Source organism: Nelumbo lutea, chromosome 8 (genome assembly GCF_056320005.1).
Source record: "Nelumbo lutea isolate HS-2025 chromosome 8, American lotus-T2T, whole genome shotgun sequence".
Classification (NCBI taxonomy): domain Eukaryota; kingdom Viridiplantae; phylum Streptophyta; class Magnoliopsida; order Proteales; family Nelumbonaceae; genus Nelumbo; species Nelumbo lutea.
In genome coordinates this window covers 33,143,226-33,165,018 of record NC_142691.1, presented here as the reverse complement: position 1 = coordinate 33,165,018, position 21,793 = coordinate 33,143,226, and the positions used below count along the sequence as shown (strand labels likewise).

The 21,793-nt window shown below is 40.9% G+C and overlaps 1 protein-coding gene across 1 annotated transcript in view; it reads right to left on the bottom strand.

The window, feature by feature from the left end:
• The window catches only part of TBL5 (TRICHOME BIREFRINGENCE-LIKE 5), a 40,793-nt gene that overhangs the window by 18,076 nt on the left and 924 nt on the right, over positions 1-21,793 (bottom strand). The window lies entirely within an intron of this gene.

Sequence of the window (21,793 nt, the reverse complement as noted above, 5' to 3'; positions counted from 1 at the left end):
TATATATATATATGTATATCTATATAAATATATTTTGCAAAACAAATCTCAAAGGTTGAAATCAACTGTCGGCAGTTTAGGTTTTGCATCAGAGAGAGTGCATTACCCGATCATTCACTTTGTCCGACAAAGGGGTTGATCCTGTCACTATGATCACCCACTCAGATGAATTCTCAGACTATCCCAACATACCCAGGTTTTGACCCCCTCTAAGGATCTCACTGATTGGCATATCAAATATAGCCCAATCCGACACCTAATGCAATGCCATAATCGAGTCTAGGGGTTAGGTGTAACATTCTAGTTTTGCCCATCTATATCTCCAAGGTCCAAGGCAATACTGGAATTTGGTCCGGTTCAGGGTTTCAAGAAAACCCACACTACATGTACCTCAGGTCTCACCCTGGCAGTTGAGACAAGCCACCCCAACCAACTTAGCGGCACATCAGTGTCAGCCTTGGCAAGATAAATCTCCCCAGATCTATCCAACGGCTGTGAAGATTCTAAACTAACACGAGCCTCATAAGTGTTCAGTTTAAGGGTATTACACAGAAACACACCAAAACACATGAATCAATTATGCACTTTTATTCATCTACAATAAATGTTATCAAGTACATCAATCTAATTGGAGCTAAGGGCATACACTGTCTAACACTTTCCTCTTTGGATTCATCACTCTCGTGTCTGTTAAACTTCGGATTTGGCTTATCAGGGGATGTAGAGTTGTTCGTCGGCACTGGTTTCCATACCCAAGTGTCACCGCTTCCTTTTCCAGCATCCCCTAGGACTTTAGTGGCGGCCCTGCTTCTCTATGTTAAAGCTGCGGCGAGGGGACGAACAGCAGGGGTCAATAAAGATGATGATAGACGCTTGCTATTGTCCACCATCCTTTGGGCTAAACTGCATACTGGTTCGCACGGTCACCCATCGGACTTACCAATGGCGTGTGCTTAACATTAAAGGAGGGTTTATTGAACAATCCAACTATCACCCCCACAAACGGCCGTTTGGAATCCATGCGTACGTTAATAGATGGCTTGGATTTAAAGGTTTCATTAGTTTCCTGATTTCCAATTTTCGAACTGGACAACTGTTCATTTTCCTTTGAATTGCCAAAACGGTCAACCTTCTTTAATTCTTTGACCCTTGCCACATCATCATCTTCAACCTTCCACAAGTTTCTCCATAGTCTCTCCTCCACTGACAAGAGCAACCAAACCACGGCCTGAGATTCTCCTATCTCCAACTTCACTGTTCTTGGAACTTCTTCCGCTTTAACCCCTTTCAACCCCATTACCGCCGCACTAAGATTTGAAGTATCCAGCTCTTCCAATGCCTTCCGCACTAGGAAGTGAGTTGTTTGAATGTTTCAGGGGACCATAGATTGAATGGCAGTCCTAAAACTTTCAATTGGAATACTTCTGTTTGATCTACGCGATTTCCACTTGGTGTCCACTGGTTATCCACAATTATACCTTCCAAGGTCTGAATAGGGAGAGCTTAAATCTCCCCAACCATCTTACCCACTTCTAACAGAGCCTTATCTGCTTGAAATGGTCCCAGATTGAAGGTACCTTCAATTTTCAATTTTTGTTTAGTTCCTCTGCAACCGATCTCCATTTGGCCACCTTGTTTTTTGCAGAAACCACATACTTTTTACTCTAATCCATACCCTTCCTGTCTTCTTCCTTTCCCGACCTGTTTTTGATTGGAATGCTTCTCTGTTGTTGGCCTGGGTTTGCCTTGATTGCTCCTCATTTCTCCACAAGAACTCCTATAGTTCTTTCGCCACACTTGTCGAACCTTCACTCTAATTTCCAAAGGGGATGCATATCATTTGTTTTTTGCCCAATCCGAACCACTCTGTGACTGTGATGAACCACCATTTCCTATTGAAACGTTGTTTCGCTTCAAACCTTACTGTTAAATTTCATCCTATTCTTCCAATTCTAAGATCTTCTTGAAACTATGGCTACATCCAAAAAGCCTTTTAACCATACAACCACATCCTTCGGTAGGTACATGGGTTTTTTTCTCTTCTCTGATTTTCAGCGGACAGTGATACTAGTTTCCTTGACTTCACTTCCTCGAACTTAAAATGTTTTGCTTCAACGGTTGCCTCCTTTCTCCATCTTCCCACTAATTCGAACCTCTCCATCCCTGACATGGAGAAGGCCTATGATCACATACGATAGGGCTTTGTGGATTACCTTCTTCAAAAAATCGGTTTTGATGTGAAATGAAGAGGATGGATTAGGAATTGCTTATCTTCAGCCATAATTTAAACTTACAAGTTAAAACTAAGTCAACTGGAAGTTACCCAAGTCCTAACAGAATCTTCTTTTCCTTGCCTGTCTTGAGAATGATCAGCTCTACTAGGCCTTTTGAAGCATCCACACAGACACCAATGGGCTCTTGCGAAAGGAGAAGAAGAAGAAGAAATTTAAAGAAGAGGAGGAAGGAAGGAAATGATCGAAGAACAATGGGCTCTTGTGAAAGAAGAAGAAATTTAAAGATGAGGAGGAAGGAAGGAAATGATCAAAGAACCCTAATAACCAAATCAAATGTGCTGATGAGATGGGGTCTAGCTCTCACCTTCTTTTCCTTGCCTGTCTTGAGAACGATCAGCTCTACCAAGCCTTTCAAAGCAGCCACACGGACACCAACGAGCTCTTGTGAAAGGAGAAGAGAAGAAGAAGAAGAAGAAGAAGAAGAAGAAGAAGAAGAAGAGGAGGAGGAGGAAGTAAGGAAATGATCGAAGAACAACGGGCTCTTGTGAAAGAAGAAGAAATTTAAAGATGATGAAGAGGAAGGAAGGAAATGATTGAAGAACCAACCCTCTTGTGAAAGAAGAAGAAATTTAAAGATGATGAAGAGGAAGGAAGGAAATGATTGAAGAACCACCCCCTCCCCCCCAAATATAGCGGATCAGAAGAAATGATTGAAGATTTAGCGGATCAAAAGATTAAAGATTTGCAAAAAGATTTGCCAAACGTGCCCCAAATCTTTTAAAGCCGTTAGGGTAGCATTCTTTTCAAAAGTCAAGAATTACCACTTCCACACCTCCTTCTCTATCAACCACCCCATCAAGCCCCAAAATCTCGAATTTAACTTGGCATTACTTCACCCCTAAATTGAACCCATACTCTATCCCTTTCCTCCATCTCTTTAAAACATCTTCCTTGCAAATTCTTCTCCTCCTAAAAAGAATAAACCTAAAGTTTTACTCACTTCCACAACCAAGTCCAAATCTATAAGATCTTTATAAGATCAACATTACTACATTGGACAGTGATGGGAAAATAAAATGTTCAAAAAAAGAGTGGCTGGAATAAGGATGTCAAAAGGATGAGTGGCAAAGCCAGAAACGACAATAAGAAATGAGAACATTAAAGAGGACTTATAAGTAGCTCCAATTAGTGGCAAGATGAGAGGAAGTCAGCTAAGATGCTTTGGTCATGTACATAGATGACCAACGATTGCACCTATGAGGAATGAATTGATGCAAGTACTGAGCTCCAAAACAGAAAGGTGAAGACCAAAGAATCTGAAGTGGTAAAAATGATTTAAGAAGTTACTATTTGACAGAAAGCATGGCTCCTGATATAGCAAAATAGTTGGTCGTATGCATAGACAACCAATGACCACACCTGTGAGGAGTGAATTAGTGCAGGTAAAAGGATCTAAAAGAGCAAGGGGAAGATAAAGAAAACATGGCCTGAAGTGGAAAAAGTTGATTTTAGAAGTCATAAGTTAACAGAAAACTTTTCCCTTGATAGAGAGAACATTGGTTCAGTCATTTGCATAGATGACCAATGACTGCACTTTAGGAGTGGATTAGTTCACCTAGAGGGCTCTAAAATGGCAAGGGAAAGACCAATGAAAACTGGTCTAAAGTGATAAAAAATAAAAATTATTTAAGAATTTCTTGTTTGACAGAAAACAGACCTAGTAGAGCACAATGGCTGGAAAGGATTCATCCAGCCGACCCCAAAATGTTGGAATAAAGGCTGAGTTGAGGTGAATATTCATAAATAGAAACCATTGATCTGTTATACTTTGTATAAACCGGAATGTAAAGAGAGTCAATTTACATGGGTTCTGGTGCATATTTCTGACCCATTGACGTAAATAAATCAAAGTTAGAAAACTACATGAGGTGAAATCAACTGAAGATTTAGATTGATTAGTTGACATTTTCCACCATAAGCCAAATTTACCCACAATAAGCAGACGAAGGAGGTGATGATGGAAGAGACGAACCCAAGGGACGTGAGACTCAGAAGCAGCCACAGGCTTTACTCCAGCAACAAAGTGGAGGAAGGAGGTGATGGTTGAAAAGGAAATCTTCTTGTTCGAGGAAACAAATGGAGTCTTAGCGGTGAAAATCAGAGAGCATAGGAGATCAATGATGGTTCTGTTCAAGGATTCTTTGGACTGGTTTAAGGAATTTATTGATGGGGCAGTGTTAACCATCATGTCACCAGGTTGGGAGAATTAGACAAGCAAGGGAGAAGATATTCTGCAACTGTGAAATGCAATGATGGGGGATCTTTCATCATGTTGACTGAAGCTTTTGGAAACAATCAAAGACAACTCATTTGCTTTCCATAGGGAAAGGGAAAACATGGCTGGGTCAAGATCACAGAGGTGTTAGAAGACCTATAACAGAGAAGGTGGCAGAACAGGATGGGGCTTGACGTTTTGACTGAGCAAATTTCAAAGCTGGTAGTGGGGGCATGATTTAAAGCAAAACAGAAGATTTCAAGGAGGAGATAGTGTGCAGTGATCTGAAATTACTGAAGACCATGGTGGAAGGAACGTTGGAAGATTGGAAGATGTGGTAAATCTCTGCAAGAAAGAAAGTAGTGGATTGGAAAGGTCTTTTGGTGGATCTCTTAGCAGTTATCCCACTGTGAGAACTCTCCCTTGGCAATGTCATTTGATGAGAAGAAAGTTGTTATAGACTTCACTGGAGCCATTACTGAAACAATGAAGCTGCCGACCAGAGAGGGCGGGATGTTGATTGAAAGGTGGAATCCTTTCTGCAATTTAAAGGAGTTGAATGGAGGACGAACAGAGATCAGGATCTTCGGACTTCCCTTTAATCTGTGGAAGTTTCAAGTTCTGGATAAAATTGCAGCGGTCTGTTGAGGCATTTTAGTAGCTTTCAATCTTTCCGACCTCAGAGCTGTGAGAATGAAGATTGTGGGAGCAAAACCAGATTCGATCCCACATGCCCTGGAGCTGCTCGCTGAAGGGGGATGGTGAAGACTCTGGATTGCATCGGAAACTGAAGCGTCTCTTTGGGGAATAGAACAGGAGGTTCAAGAAGAAGATGACATGGTGGGTTGGTTGCCACATGGCAGAGAAGAAGAGGCTTATAAATGGGAATTGATGGGAGTATTAAACAAGGAAGTTTTAATGTCGAACGGGGAAAAGGGACCACTCCAACTTCCTAAGATTGGGCAAATTCAAATTCTAAATCCTACATAGAGGTACTTAAGAGCAGGGTAGGCCGGAGAAGAAAAACGAAGAAACTTGCCTAAACCGACAAGACGGACCAGCAGTTCAACCAGACGCACGTGATTCTTTAAAAGTCACATGCCAGGGGGAACTATTGAAGTCAATGGGGGACAATAAGGTTTGTCTATCATCATCCCCATCGAAGACCAACAGAACAAAAGCTTCATTCTCCAATGCACTTCAATGGGTTAAGGTTCAATCTCCCAACAACTGACCCAATCCAAGGTATTCAAGAATCAAAGATGATCGAAAAGAGGAGAACGAAGATTTTGGCTGGATTAATTGAGGAAGATTGCTGCTCTGACAATGAAACTAGTATTGGTAGTGTGGAGGGAACAGTGCAAGTGATGCTGGATCTAAAGGATTTTCACTTATCAGATCTTTTCGGCATGGATAGAGTTAGTTGTACGCGATTTTCAGAATAAGAAAATGTTCCTGGAGATTGCCAGATTATGAAAGAGACGGGTGTAGAGAAGGGGAATGCTGCAGAGGGTACACAGGGATCAAAGAGGAGGAGAAACATTAACAATTCAACAGCAAGGATGGGTATCCAGAGGTTGGACAAGCATTTGAACCTGAATACTTGTGCAGATACATCGATTTTGGTGGCAAGCTCATTTTTGGCCCAGACAAATGCACAGCTCTACCCTATCCAAGAAGCTCCAACTGATTGCAAGGGGGAAAGGGGTCAAGAGACTGAACAGGTTAAAGAACCTAACCAGGGGCCTCTGCAAGTCTTGCTCCAATGTTCTTTTCCTTTTATTTGTTGTATAACTATCCATGTTACTCTCTTTCCTTTGTACGCTAAGGGCAGATTTGTCCTTTTATCTTTTTAATATAAATATATTTTTTAGGGTGTTGACTGACACATAGTGTCACACCCACCAATCTGCTATGTCTCTCTCTCTCTCTCTCTCTCTCTCTCTCTCTCTCTCTCTCTCTCTCTCTCTCTAACTTTTCGATCTGACTCTGACATAGTATCAAAGCAGGTCACGACCTGATCTGCATATAACCTCTTCATAACCCTTTTCTTCTCTGCTATCTAGAGTACTCCCTAACAGTATTTCAGAGGCTCTCAAGTGCTCTTGAATCGCTTATTTGAGGCTGCATTCAATCAGAACTCTACAGACACTTTTCCTGGACTGTTGCGCCATCAGATTTCTTTTTTTTGTTGGATCTCCCTCTAGAGGCATCGGATCAGGCTGAAACTAGGTTGAAACTTTGGATTTAGTGTCACCCAGAGAACATCTACTGACTCTAGTTGGTTTGGTTTGAATTGGATTTGATTTAAAAGGGTTTTGAGCCACTTCTGAGTTTGGCAGACCCTTACAGTTTCCTTTTCTGGACATCAGTTGAAAGGTACCTCTTTCTTTCCTCTGTTTTGACCCTACTCTTTGTGGTTTTCTTGCTCTTGTGATTCAATGGCATCAGAAAGATGGAAGTTCTCCCTATTAAGTTTAATGGTACGAACTATGCACCTTGGAAATTTAATTTTCAATTTCATGTGGAGGAAAAAGGTCTCTGGGGATATCTGGATGGATATGTAGTTAAACCTGATGATTCAGACATTAAGGATCTTAATCAGTGGAGAATTGATAATGCGAAAATCGCATCATGGATCCTAGGATCGGTTGAAACTGATATTACAATTCCTATGAGATGATACAGAACTGCCTATGTGATGTATGAGTATCTTGAGAAAATATATTAGCAATCAAACACCTCGAGACAGTACCAGATAGAGGTCGACATTTTCTCATATTATCAAGGAGAAAGGAAGGTCCAGGAGTATTATGTTGGGTTTATTAACCTTTGGACAGAGTATGAGCTTGTACACATGGGAAAGGATCCATCGGAATGTTGTGTGAAGTATATGAAGGAACATTTTGATAGAAGGAAGATTATGCACTTCCTAATGCACCTCAGGCCTGAGTTCGAAATTGTCAGATCTAATATCCTATGCCGAGGAACACTTCCTGACCTGGATACTGTTCTTGGGGATTTGAGGGCTGAAACCAGATTTGCCATACAGACTACTCTGGATGGAAGAAAAGAGTCTAACATTGATATTGTCTTCCTGGCAACAAAACCAAAGGGGAAGGACTTCTCTAAAGTATAGTGCTATGAGTGTAAGGAGTTCAGACATGTTGTCTCCCACTACAAGAAAAAGAATACGTGCACTTACTGTAAGCAATTCAGCCATATTATTACTAAATGCCCTACTCAGCCTCAGGAAAGCAGTGGATCAAATTAGAAGAAAGGAAGCTACAAGGCATGTCAAACCACTATAGATGGATCAGATGCAATGTCCTCCATTACTTTTGTGGCTGGCCAAATGACACTTCAGGTGGCATGTTTGAAGAACGGATTCAACAGCTTATGTCCTCGGTTATCTCTTCAACCTTCTCTGCAATTGGTCTGTCTGGTAAGTCACCGACCTATTGTCCCTCACTGAATCATCTCAAGTATATTGACTAAAGAGCCTCTAACCATATGACAGGGGCCACACTTGGTCAGTGCACCAAACTCCATCTTCCCAATAAACACATTGTTACTGCTAATGGTGAGAAATTAGATATACTTGGATGTGATGATTTGTACTTATCTACTTCTAAGTCATCTCCATTTTATTTATCCAAAACATTATTTGTAGCTAAGCTTACCACCAATTTAATTTCTATTGGCCAACTTGTAGAGGAAGGTAACAATATCTCATTCACTTCTGATGGTTGTTTGATACAGGACTAGCAAACTGGGGAGGTGAAGGGGAATGAGTGTAAACTGGGAAGACTATTTGCTTTGGAATTTGAGAAGAATAAGGCTGCACTTGCTTCTACTTTGTGTTTGATTTCTACTACTTCTAGTTTTGAATCTGTTAACTGTAATAATGATTGGCACTTGTGGCATAAACGCCTGGGCCACCCATTCTCTAAGAAACTTGATCAATTATTTGCTTCTGGTAGTTTACCTATTTCTACTATTTCTTTTAAGAATGTGAATAAAGATTGCATCACTTGTGGTTTATGTAAGAGTCATGTTTCTACTGTAGCTACAGTAGTCCGAACCAGTAAGGAGAAGAAGAAAGAGAAGGAGAAGAAGAAGAAGAAGAGAAGAAGAAGATGAATGAACTGTCGAACCTGATAGATAAACCCTATCAGTCGACCTCTTAATAGTGATTAGGCTTCTAATTAAATGTACAAGGACTAAACTGCCCCTACTTAAGTATGGGACAGAGAACCTCTAATAAGACTGCCACATAAGCTCATAACTTAACCAAGGTGAGTTGACTAATCTACCCTTATTCGGCTAACTCTAACACTCCCCCTCAAGCTGGAGAATATATGTCATATAATCCCAACTTGTTACCTATATAGTTCACTCTCCCTGAGCTTAAGGCTTTTGTAAACAAATCTGCCCATTGATCACCTGAGCTTACATGTTTTGTGCTTATCTCTCCAGTAAGAACCTTCTCCCTCACGAAGTGGCAATCAATCTCTATGTGCTTTGTTCTCTCATGAAAAACAGGGTTGGATGAGATATGGAGTGCAGCTTGATTGTCACAGTACAACTTCATAGGTTTATCCATGTGGAACCCGATTTCTTGTAGGAGATTCCTCAATCACACTAATTCACATGTAGTGTGTGCCATGGCTCTATACTCGGCTTTAGCATTGCTTCTAGCCACAACCGTCTATTTTTTACTCTTCCACATCACAAGATTTCCTCCAAGAAATGTGCAGTAACCTGTAGTAGATTTTCTATCAGACACGGAGCCCGCCCAATCTGCATCCGTGTACCCAACTACTTCAAGTTTTCCTCCTGATTTATACAATAGCCCACGGCCCGAAGCTCCCTTCAAATATCTTACAATTCTAAGAACTGCATCCCAGTGAGATATACGAGGGTTCTGCATAAATAGGCTCACCACACTTACTGCAAAGGAGATGTCTGGTCTCGTGATAGTCAAATAGTTCAGCTTCCCCACTAGTCGTCTATACCTTCCAGGATCATCAAATATTTCCCTTGTATCACTGCTCAACTTAACATTTGGTTCTATTGGAGTCTCAACCGGTTTTGCACCTAACAATCATGTTTCGTCCAATAGATCGACAACATATTTTCTTTGGCACAGGTTTACACCTTGTCTTGATCTAGCAACTTCTATACCCAAGAAATACTTCAATGTCCCAAGGTCTTTTTTTGAAAATGATTTTGCAGAAAGACCTTGAGTTTGTCGATCCCCAATTTGTCACTGCCAGTTATGACAATATCATCCACATAGACCACTAATAATATCTTTCCAGCTTCTGAGTCATAGCTGAACACTGAGTGATCAACCTAGCATTGTTTCATTCCAAAATTCTTCACCACTTCACTAAATTTCCCGAACCAAGCTCGAGGTGATTGTTTCAACCCATAAATTGCCCTTTTCAGTCTGCACACCTTACCAGCCTCCCCCTGAGCAACAAACCCAGGTAGTTGCTCCATATATACCTCCTCTATAAGGTCACCATGAAGGAAGGCATTTTTTATGTCAAGTTGAAATAAGGGCCAATCATACATAACTGCCCGAGAAATTAACACACGGACAGAGCTAATCTTAGCCACTGGAGATAAGGTCTCCATATAGTCCACTCCATACAAATGTGAATACCCTTTAGCAACAAGTCTGGCTTTCAGACGCTCCACACTACCATCTGGCAAGTATTTAACAATATAACCCATTTACAACCCACAACATGCTTACCAGGAGGAAGAGTAATGAGCTCCCACGTGTGAGTATGCTAAAGAGCAGAGAGTTCCTCCTCCATTGCTTGCCTCCACCCAGGTGAAATAAGAGCCTCTTGGACATTGTTAGGTATGGAAATTGACGACAATAGTGAAACAAACTGGCGATGTGAGGCGGAAAGGCGAGATACTAAAACAAAATTGGAAATGGGATGGAGAGTAGAACTACGTTTACCTTTCCGTAAGGCAATGGGTAGGTCAACTCCTGAAGGTTCAGCAACAGAAGCAACGACAGGATCCGCGTACAAGGTAGAAGTTGGAGGAGGGGCCGGTGTCGTTCGACGTGTATACAATTCCCGAATTGGTGGTCGTTCAGTAGGGATCTGCACTGGATGAGGTGACGAGTCAACTCCAACAGGAACACCCGGAATGGGATCACTGACCGGAAGAGGAAGAGGAAGTAAAGGTGGAGACGAAGATGCTTCAGTTCCTGAGAAGAAGGGAACAGACTCAAAAAATGTGACATCAGGACAGACATAGCACTTTCAAGTAATGGGATTGTAACACTTGTACCGTTTTCGAGTCCGAGAGTAGCCAAGAAAGACACACTTAATGGAGCGTGCATCCAACTTGTCTATTCCAGGACTCAGATTGTGAACAAAGCACACACAGTCAAAGATACGAGGTGTTAATGGAAAGGGAGACAAGGTGGGAAACAAGATAGAGAAGGGAGACCGACCATGAAGAATAAAGGAGGGCATCCGATTAATGAGGAAACACGCAGTAAGTACAGCATCTCTCCAAAACCGTTTAGGAGCGCTCATATGATGAAGAATAGACCGAGTTGTTTCAAGGAGATGACAGTTCTTCCGTTCAGCCACCCCATTTTGTTGAGGAGTGGATGCACAAGAAGTTTGATGAATGATGTCATGCTATTCTAAATACTGTTGAAAGGAAGTTAGAAAATATTCACGGCCATTATCTGAACAAAGAACTTTGATTGGAACACCAAATTGTGTATGTATTTCAGCATGGAATTTTTGAAAAATGGAAAATAATTCACTCATTTCCTTCATTAAATAAATCCATGTTATTCTTAAACAATCATCAATAAAAGTGACAAAATACTTGTAACCATTATAAGACTCTATTTTGATCGGGCCCCAAACATCTAAATGAACCAAAGCAAAATGACTCAACATACGACTTTCAACTCTAGGACTGAAGGAAACACGACGATGTTTCCCAAACTAACACGACTCACACTGTAACACTGACAAATTACTCGAAGACGGAACTAGTATCTTGAGTGCCTTGAGAGAAGGATGTCCCAGTTGACAATGCCACTGTAGAGTGAGTGAAGTCTGAAGTGCAACTGACGATCCACCACCATCAAGGTAATACAATCCACCAGCTTCATGCCCCCCACCAATCTTCTTCCCCGTCCTGAGATCCTGAAAAACACAAGAGGAAGGGAAAAAAGTAACATAGCAGTTAAGAGTCTTGGTTAATTTACTAACAGACATAAGATTGAATGGAAACTTAGGGGCATATAGAACAGATGATAAAGAAAGAGAAGCCATGTCAACATTGCCAATAGCACAGATGGGAGAGGAAGAACCATTGGCAAGGGTAACAGTTTGAGATGTGGAAGTTTCAGAGAGAGAAGAGAACACACCTGGAGTCCCGGTCATGTGATCAGAGGCTCTACAGTCAATAATCCAAGGAGAGGTTTTAGATGACAGGCAAGCTATACCTAAGTGGGCAAGAGTAGCAGTAGTGTGCTGTGAAGTGGACTGAAGGAACCGCCCATACTCATCACGCAGTACACTCACCATCTCCCTTCCGGAAACAGATGTAGATGTGGAAGGAGTTAGGTCTGCCTGTTGATTATCACTGACATCAACCCCACCAGCAACAACATGATTGGCCCATTTAGAGGGAGGGCGGCCATGAAGATCATAACAGAAATTTACGGAATGTCCTTCCCTGCCATAGTGGGTACACTTCCTTGTAGAGCTGCCTGTTTCTTTGCCACGGCCTCCCCCTGAGTCACGACCACCACCACGGCCAAATATTGAACCACCACGACCTCCTCGGGAGGCATGTCCTCCCCCTTTCGTACCACGTCCACCTCCTCTGGCTGTCACAAAAGCTGATCTATCAGACTGTGTGGGATTCTTTGTCTGTCCCAAAGAAATCCTGCGAAGCCGAGCAAACACTTCCTCAATTGTAGGAAGGGTAGAGCCCCCCAATTTTTGGGCCCTAACTGGTTCATACTCTGATTTCAACCCCACTAAGAACCTTGTGACATCTAGTTGTTCCCTCTGTTGTTGCTGAACCTTAACATCTGGAGTGAGAGAATGATAGACATTGAATTCATTTCTGAGGTTCTTCACACTGGCATAGTACTCTTCTAGGGTTTTATTTCCTTGTTGCAGACCAAAGTACTCCTGATAGAGCTGATATACCCTTGTAGTATTATCTTGCCCAGAATACAGCTTCTTGGCATGTTCCCATATGTCCTTAGTTGTATCTAAGAACATGAAGTTGGCACTTATTTTGAGTTCCATACTGTTCCATAGCCATGTCATGATTTGAGCATCATCCTGTTCCCAACCATCAAACCCTGGAGAGTCAGCCGGTGGTTTATCTTCTTTCACATGCTTCACTTTTCTCTTTGCCTTGAGAAAAACTTCCACCGACTTGGCCCATGGAACATATTTCTCACCATTCAGTTTAATTGAGGTCATATGTACACCTAGATAGTCAGAGGAAACCACCACACTAGGTTTCTGATCACTACAGCCATAATACTCTTTCAATGCTGCCTCTAATCTGAATTCCCAATCACCAACTAAGTGCTGTTGTCAAGAGTTTGATGTTCCAGAACCTATAGCAGTCCCTAAACACAATGATAGATACACACGCCTTTGTTCTTATCCACAACACTACTGATTTCACAAAAAAAAACACAGACTACACCGACATTAATTCAGCACTTACTAACCACATGCAAGCTCTCTTACAACTACTCAACAGAGTTTGTGCATTACAAGCACCACCACACAGCCATAACTGTCACACACAATACAGACCTGCTTTAACGCTTTTAAGAGGGCACCACAAGACCAACAAAAACTCAACTAGTACCATTGCATTACACCTTGCACCATTTGGCCACCTACAGTAGCAGCAGCCCTTACACCATTTGGTCATTGTAAACACAGCCTGTTCTTGGAATTTTTCCAAGAACCAGGGCAACAACCAACCTAGTTCTCTAGGTTCTGATCAGTCCTCTCAAGTTCTTGAAGATTTTCAACCCATAAATACCAACAGCACACAGAGGAGAGATAACCAACCTTCGTTTGAGAGCTTCAGCCAACCATTCACTGCTGAAGTTGTTTTCTTAGGAAAGGAGGTTCTGTGCACTAGAAAAAAGAAGAGTTGTGATGTTTCAGGCCTAGGACGAACCACTTTTCTCCATTGACAGCCCAGAGCAGAAAAAGAGAGAACTGAAGCACGAACTGAAGTTGTCACGAACTGAAACAGGTCACGAACTGAAGTTGTCATGCTCTGATACCATGTTTCTACTGTAGCTATAGTAGTCCGAACCAATAAGGAGAAGAAGAAAGAGAAGGAGAAGAAGAAGAAGAAGAGAAGAAGAAGAAGATGAAAGAACTGTCGAACCTAATAGCTAAACCCTATCAGTCGACCTCTTAATAGTGATTAGGCTTCTAATTAAATGTACAAGGACTAAACTGCCCCTACTTAAGTATGGGACAGAGAACCTCTAATAAGACTGCCACGTAAGCTCATAACTTAACCAAGGTGAGTTGACTAATCTACCCTTATTCGGCTAACTCTAACAAGTCATACTTTACCTTTTCCTTCTCACACTGATCATGCAACAGTTCCTTTTTATTTAATACATAGTGATGTCTGGTTGTCTCCAATTGTCTCATGGCTGGGATATAAGTACTTTGTGACCTTTATTGACGATTGCACCCGTTTTACTTGGATTTATTTTCTCCGAAAGAAATCTAAAGTGTAGACAGTATTTAAACACTTTCACACCTATGTTACTATCCAATTTGATGCTCAAATATGTGTGCTACGATCGGATTCAAGGGGACAGTATAAACATGGAATTCAACCCCAAAAATCCTGTCTAGGCACCACACAACAAAACAGGTAGCAAAAAGGAAGAATGGGCATATCTTGAGTGTAGTCAAGACACTTCTACAAGATTCTCATGTCCCCTCTTGGTTTTGGGTGGAGGTGGCCAACACTGCTATGTATCTCATAAATCATCTTCCATCATCTATTTTGAATAACTCTTCTCCTTTTTAATCTCTCTTTCACAAATCCCTTGACCTATCCATGCTCAGGGTTTTTGGTTGTGCTTGTTTTGTCCACCTCCCACCTCATGAACGCACAAAGTTAACTACACAAGCAGCTTAGTGTGCCTTTATGGGGTGCAGTTCTGAACATAATGGGTTCCTATGCTATGATCCTTCGGTTCGTCGTATTAGAATCTCTCATAATGTAGTTTTTCTTGAAAGTGTGTCCTTCTTTGAACATATTGTAAAATTCCCAGCTCCTCCCATTTCCTTGTTGCACAGTTTTGATTCTACGGGTACCTCAGACATTCCTTTGTCACCTCCACAACAATTTCAAACCTACTTCAAGAAGCAATGGCCTTCTTCAGTCTCAATGCCCCCCCTGCTCTGCCACCAGTTATTGATCCAGTCACTCTAGCTGCCTCACTAAGTGTACCTGACCTTCCCCCTGAACCTACTGTTCCCACTCTATGTCGTTCTTCTAGAATTTCTCGCCCACCTGACCGTTATGGTTTTTCACCAGACCATAGCTCTTTTTCCTGTTTTATTTGCCAAACATTTCCAAATCTTACCAGCAGGTTGTAGTAGAAACACACTGAAAAGATGCCATGGATTCTAACATTCGAGCCCTTCTTGAGAATGACACCTGGGACTTGGTCAAAGCTCCACCTGAGACATCTCTCATAGGAAGTAGATGGGTTTACTCTGTGAAACTAAAATCCGATGGAAGCCTAGATAGATACAAAGCTAGGCTGGTTGCACAAGGCTACAAACAAGAATATGGGATAGACCATGAGGAGACCTTTGCTCCTGTAGCTAAGATGACCACTGTAAGACTTCTAATGGTTGTATCTGCAGCCAAATAGTGGACAATCCATCAGATGGATGTCAAGAATGTTGTTCTCCATGGGGAGTTGAAAGAGACAGTCTATAATGAAGCCTCCTCCTGAATATTGTACAGACCCACAGCTTGTTTGTCGTCTAAAGAAGTCACTTTATGGCCTGAAGCAAGCTCCTAGGGCCTGGTTTGAGAAGTTCAGATCTATCATCACCAATGTTGGCTTTATCCAGAGTTCTTTTGATTATTCTTTATTCATCTCAAGACGGAAGCAGGGAATAACGATATTACTCCTCTATGTCAACGACATTCTCATTACAGAGAATGATATAGAAGGAATTGCTAGGCTACAACAATTACTCAGTGAGTCCTTTAAGATGAAGGACTTGGGGCCTTTGACATACTTCTTGGGACTTGAAGTGAGCAAAAACTCTCAGGGTTACTTTGTTAACCAACAAAAGTATGTGGTTGATCTCATCAAACTGGTAAATCTTAGTGACTCCAAGATTGTGGATACCCCACTAGAATTGAACTTGAAACTTAGCAAAGATGATGGTTCTCTCCTTGAAAATCCTAACCTTTATCGTCAATTAGTGGGCAGTTTGATATATCTCACCATGACTCGGCCAAATATATCTTATGCAGTTCAGATAGTGAGCCAGTTTGTGTCTTCCCCAAGACAACCTCATTTATCTGCAGTTCCTCGGATCATTAGATATGTGCGAGGCACCCTGTTACATGGGATATTCTTCTCTTCCTCATCCTCTATTAGCCTTATAGCTTATGCGGATGCTGATTGGGTTGGTTGCCTAATACCCGACGGTCTACTACTGGCTGGTGTGTATTCTTAGGCAACTCTCTTATCTCGTGGAAGTGCAAGAAACAAGATACTATGTCCAGATCTTCTACTGAAGCTGAATACATGGTTATGTCTTCCATGTCTAGTGAGATCATATGGCTCCGGGCTCTTCTATTTGAAATACTTCATGAACCACCATCATTTGTTCCTCTCTATGCAGACAATGTCAGTGCAGTTAAAATTGCTTCCAACCCCGTCTTCCATGAGCGCACCAAACACATAGAAGTTGATTGCCACTTCATCCACAATCTCCTTCTTGAGGGTAACATATCTCTTCCTCATGTCTCCTCCGGGCTCCAACTAGCAGATTTGTTGACTAAAGTAATGACTCGGGCTTGGCATCTATTTCTCATGGACAAACTGATGCTTATTCCTAGGCATCAGTTTGAGGGTGAGTGTAGAGACTATGAGAAGATCTAGCTGCAACGCTATTTTTGTACTTTTACTTTTATTTGTTGTATAACTATCCTTTGTACTCTCTTCTTTTGTACACTTAAGGGCAAATTCATCCTTTTATCTTTTTAATATAAATATATCTTTTAGGGTGTCGACTGACACATAGTGTCACACCCACCAATCTGTTGTGTTCTTTTCTCTCTCTCTCTGACTTTTCGAGATCTAACTCTAACAGTTATCCCTATCGGTTCAATTTTTTCTACCAGTAGTGGTGTTGAAGCTTGTGCAGATTGTACGGCATCCTTTCAGGACCTAGATAACCCCAACTAAAGCCACAAGAGGGTGGAATCAAAGGATCTTGTAATGATAAAAGGGAAGCTACAAAAGGAAGCCACAAGGATTTAGGGGAGAATTTGGAAGTGTACAGGGACAGGCCTATTGTCATGGAGAACTAAGAGAGAAAGAAGGAGCTGGAGGGTGAGAAAATTGAGGAGGGTGCTGAGACAAGAGAAAGGGAAGCAAGGGAAGAAGTCTTTAATAAAGACTAGTGAGGATTCAGAGAAGGGAAGAGAGGAAGGAGAAAGTAGATTGGAAAATAATGGAAAGGACATGGTGGAAGATTTAGCTACCAAACTGGGCTTAGAAGTAAAATCACCCGAGGAAGTGTAGGCATATATGAGGAAAGGGAAGGAGAAAGGAGGAAAAAGAAAGAGAAAGATGAACGAAATGGAGAAATTAATTAATGATGTGGAAGGGGACAAGGAATTCAGTGCAAGGGGATGTAGAAGGAAAGGGAGTTTATAGGAAGAAAGGAGGTTAGGGTAGTCTGTTTTGGTGCTGAAATGAAAATTATCAGTTGGAGTATGAAGGGGTTAGGGAGTGCAACAAAGAAGAGAACAATTAAGGAACTTCTTAGAAAGGAAAAGCCAGATATTCTTCTAATCCAAGATTCTAAAATCCATGAGCTTGACAAGAGATGGGTTGGAAGCTTTGGGGGAGAAAGAGAAATAAGTTGAAGCTTCCTTCCTTCTTGGGGTGCCTCTGGGGATAATAACTGCTTCGAAGGAAGAGGTAGTTCAGTGCTTTGAGGAATTAATAGAGAACTTCACTGTGTCGGTTGGGACGAGGAGGAAGGAAGAAAGTTCTAGGAAGAGGAAAGGAAAATCTTGAAGCCTTTGAAAGGAAGAGGAAGGAAGAAAGTTAGAGGAAAGCTGCTGATGCTCTTGAAGGAGAAAGTTGGGACGAGGAGGGAGGCTGTGAAGAGTTTGAAGAGATTGAAGATTAATAATGCTCCATTTGGGTATATTGTTTATGCAGTATCAGTGCATTTTGTTTTCTTTTGAGATTTTCTTTTGAAGTTTTGTCTCAATATGGTTGGAAGTCTTTCTGGGGGCTTGTGGGGTGTTATCTTAACACATGTTTTGGATGTATCCAGTTGTGTTTTCCTTAATAAAATTTTCCTTTAACTTGTCAAAATAAAACTTCATTGTGCCAGCGGTTAAACTGAAAAATGTTCAGGATGACTGGATGAGTTTGAGTGGGTTTAAAAAATGTCTATTGACCCATTCTTATAGAGAAAGGAACTTGATGTGAGAAGAGTTGGCAAATATTAGGGGTTTATGGATAGGGCCATGGCTTGTTGGTGGTGATTTTAATGTGGTAAGATTTGCAGAAGAATTGAATGATTCTAGGCAGAAAGTAACAACCAGCATGAGGAAATTCAATGGCTCTATTGATACATTTGACCTAAGAGACATTCCACTGGGGCAATCAAGAGTTACTTGGTCCAATCTTCAAGCTAATCTGATTTTCTCTAAATTGGACAGATTCTTTGTCTTAGTTGATTGGGAAGAACATTGGAATGGTTTATTAGGGAGAACTTTGCCAAGAATTACCTCCGACCATTGGTCAATCTGTGTTTTTCAACAAGGAGTTGTTGGCAGACCTACCCCCTTTAGGTTTGAAAATATGTGGCTTACACTTCTTGTCTTTAAACAAAGAGTGAAGGAGTGGTGTTCAACAACATATAGAGTGGAAAGGGTAGAAATTTTTGAAGAAGCTACAGAAGCTGAAGGCAAAAATAAGAGTGGAATAAGCTAGTATTTGGTAGACTGGAGGAGAAGAATTCCAATTTAATTTTGCAATTTGAGGACATAGATAGAAGGAATCAGATGGACTGTTGATACAGGAAGACAAAAGATTAAGGCTAAAGTTGAAGAAGAAACTCCAGGAGACTCCATTAAGAGAGGAAATAAGTTGGAAACAAAAATAAAGGGAGAAATGGATTATGGAGGGAGATGCTAATACTAAGTATTTTTATGCAATTGTTAATGATAGAAGACAGAAAATCTTATCTCTTGTTTAGAAATTGATGGTAAGAAGTCACAAATCAAGCAAAGATAGCTAAAGTATTTGCGGATCACTTCAAATAAATTTATTTAAAGCCTCTAAGTGAAATATGGTCAATTGAATGGATGAATTGGGAATCAATCGATGCCTCCTAGACCCAACTTTTGGAAAAAAAAAAAAAAAAGTTCAAGGAAGATGAGACCAAGGAAGCAATATTTTCCATAGATAGATCTAAGGCTCTGGGTCCGGATGGATTTACATTAGCCTTTTACCAGGATTGCTGGAGATCATTAAGTTGGATCTTCTTAGAGTGTTTAGAGAGCTCCATAGGAGGGTATAATTAATCTGAGAATGAACTCTACCTTTATCACCCTAGTACCAAAAGAATCCAATGAAAATCATTCGAAGGATTTCAGGCCATTCATCTTAGTTACTAGCATTTATAAAATAATTGCCAAGGTGTTGTCTTTGAGGATTAAGAAAATTCTCCCTTCGAGAGTTCGATCATCTCTCATTACCAAGGGGCATTTATTCAGGACAGATAGATTATCAATCAAATTCTTATTACTAATTAATGTGTGGACGCCCATAAAAGAGCTATAAAAGGGGGGTGGAAATTAAATTGGATTTGGAGAAAGCTTATGATCTGGTGGATTGGGCTTTTCTAAATAACATTATGAGGTCTTGTGGTTTTGGTGAATTGTGGTGCAAGTGGATCAAAGGTTTCTTGCAAACTAGTCACTTTTCAGTGATTATGAATGGGTCAGCCATTAGAGGGTTTAGATAAGGAGAGGGGCATCTTTCCTCTTAATTTTGGTGGCAAAGATTCTTATTAGGTTAAAGTTTGGGTGGTGGGGAGGAATAGAATGGTGGTTTCCATGGGGTTGGATATTTGAAGCTAGTGGTTAGCCTCTTTGAAAGAATGTCTAACTCAAAAATTAATTGGAATAAGAGTGAGGTGGTGTAAATGTTGATGAAAAGGAGTTAGGTTCATCTGTAGAGATTTTGGGGTGTGAAAGAGGAGTATGGCCTTTAAAATATTATAGCTATAGGTGGAAATCCAAGGTTTGTCAGCTTTTGGTATCCAATGGTGGAGAGAATTGAGAAAAGATTAGTTGGGTCAAGTAGGAATTACACTTATTGTGGGGGGGGGCAATTACTTTGATTAAATCAACCTTGGCGAACCTCCCTATCTATTTCATGTCTGTCTTTAGTGCCTTAAGAAGTTTGAGGGTAACGAAAATGATAAGAGACTTATTGTCGGAGCTAGGAGACCCAAAAAAAAAAGATTATTTGGTTAGATGGGAAAAGGTTGTAAAAGGGAATGAAGAGGGTGGGCTAGGAAACATTAATAGGAAAAAAAAAAAAAAAAACTTGCCATGGAAAGTAGTGCATGGTATTCTTCCTTAATTCCTTTCGCATATCAGGTATGATCTAGCTTATGGTAATAGGATTAAATTCTGGGAAGATGTGTGGGATGGGGATCTCCCTTTGAAAGATGTATTCCCTTCTTTGTATGCTCTCTCAATCCTTAAAGAAAAACATGTGTCTAATTTCTATGGGAGCATCAGCATGGGCAACTTGCTGCAAAATAAAAGACCAAATTGGTGTTTGTCTCCCAATTGGTGCATTTTGTGTAAGCTGAATGGTGAGAATGTTTTCCATCTCTCAATATCTTGCCCTTTTGCTTGTTGTATTTGGGAATGGTTTTACTCTCTTTGGTTCCAGGTGGATCCCTCCTATTAGTTTGGAAAGACTCTTGAGCCCATCCATTCTAAGAAGCACAAAGAGAAGAGATAGAATCTTATGGAAGTGTGCAAGGGCAGAAATTGTGTGGACAGTATGGAAGGAAAGGAACTTAAGAATCTTTGAGGAAAAAGAAAGAAACAAGGAAGCAATCTTGGAGACTGTTACAGTTAGAGTTCCTCACTAGGTAAAGACTTTGAAAATATTCCCAAATTTCTCAGTGGAAGACTTTTTCAAAGCTGGCAGTCAATTGCCCTTTCTTCCTCTAGGAATCAAAAGGTCCTAGAGGTTTGGTCTCCCCCGAGTGGGGGATGGATGAAACTTAACTTTGATGGAAGTAGCTTGGGAAATCCGGGTCCCTCTGGAATTAGAGGAGTGATTTGAAATGGGAATGGGAACATTTGCAGCTTATTTTCAGGGCCTATTGAGCAAGGTGACTCAGTGAGAGCTGAATTCATGGCAGCTATTGTTGAGGCGCAAAAAGCTAAGGAAATTGGAATCACAATGTTGATTGTAGAAGAGGACTCAAAGATAGTCATTGGGTGGTTGAAAAAAGGAGAAGGGGTATTATGTCACTTCAGAAACGAATTCAGGTGGTTCAAGTTGCTGTCAAGACAAATGCAAATTCAGTTAAGATGGGTTAGGAGGTTTGCTAATGGATTGGTGGATGGATTAGCTAAACAAGGAGTTCATAGACATCATTTGTTTTGGGCTCAATGTTAATTGGGTGGTGGAGCTCTCGGGAAGAAATGATCTAACATATTGAACTTTTCACTTAAGTCCTTTGACATAAAAATATTGATTTAAATATAGAAACTCTAATATAAATTCTATTCTAGAACCAAGTTGATGAAAATTTGCTAATCCTCAGGCCATAAAAGCAGTATTATGTTCATGCTCCAACCAATTTAGGTTATAGTAGACAAGATAGAACAACTTCGTCTAAACTCATATTTCCTACATGTCTGAAAAGTGCAGCAAGAAATAGCAGAAAGGTGTATTCCT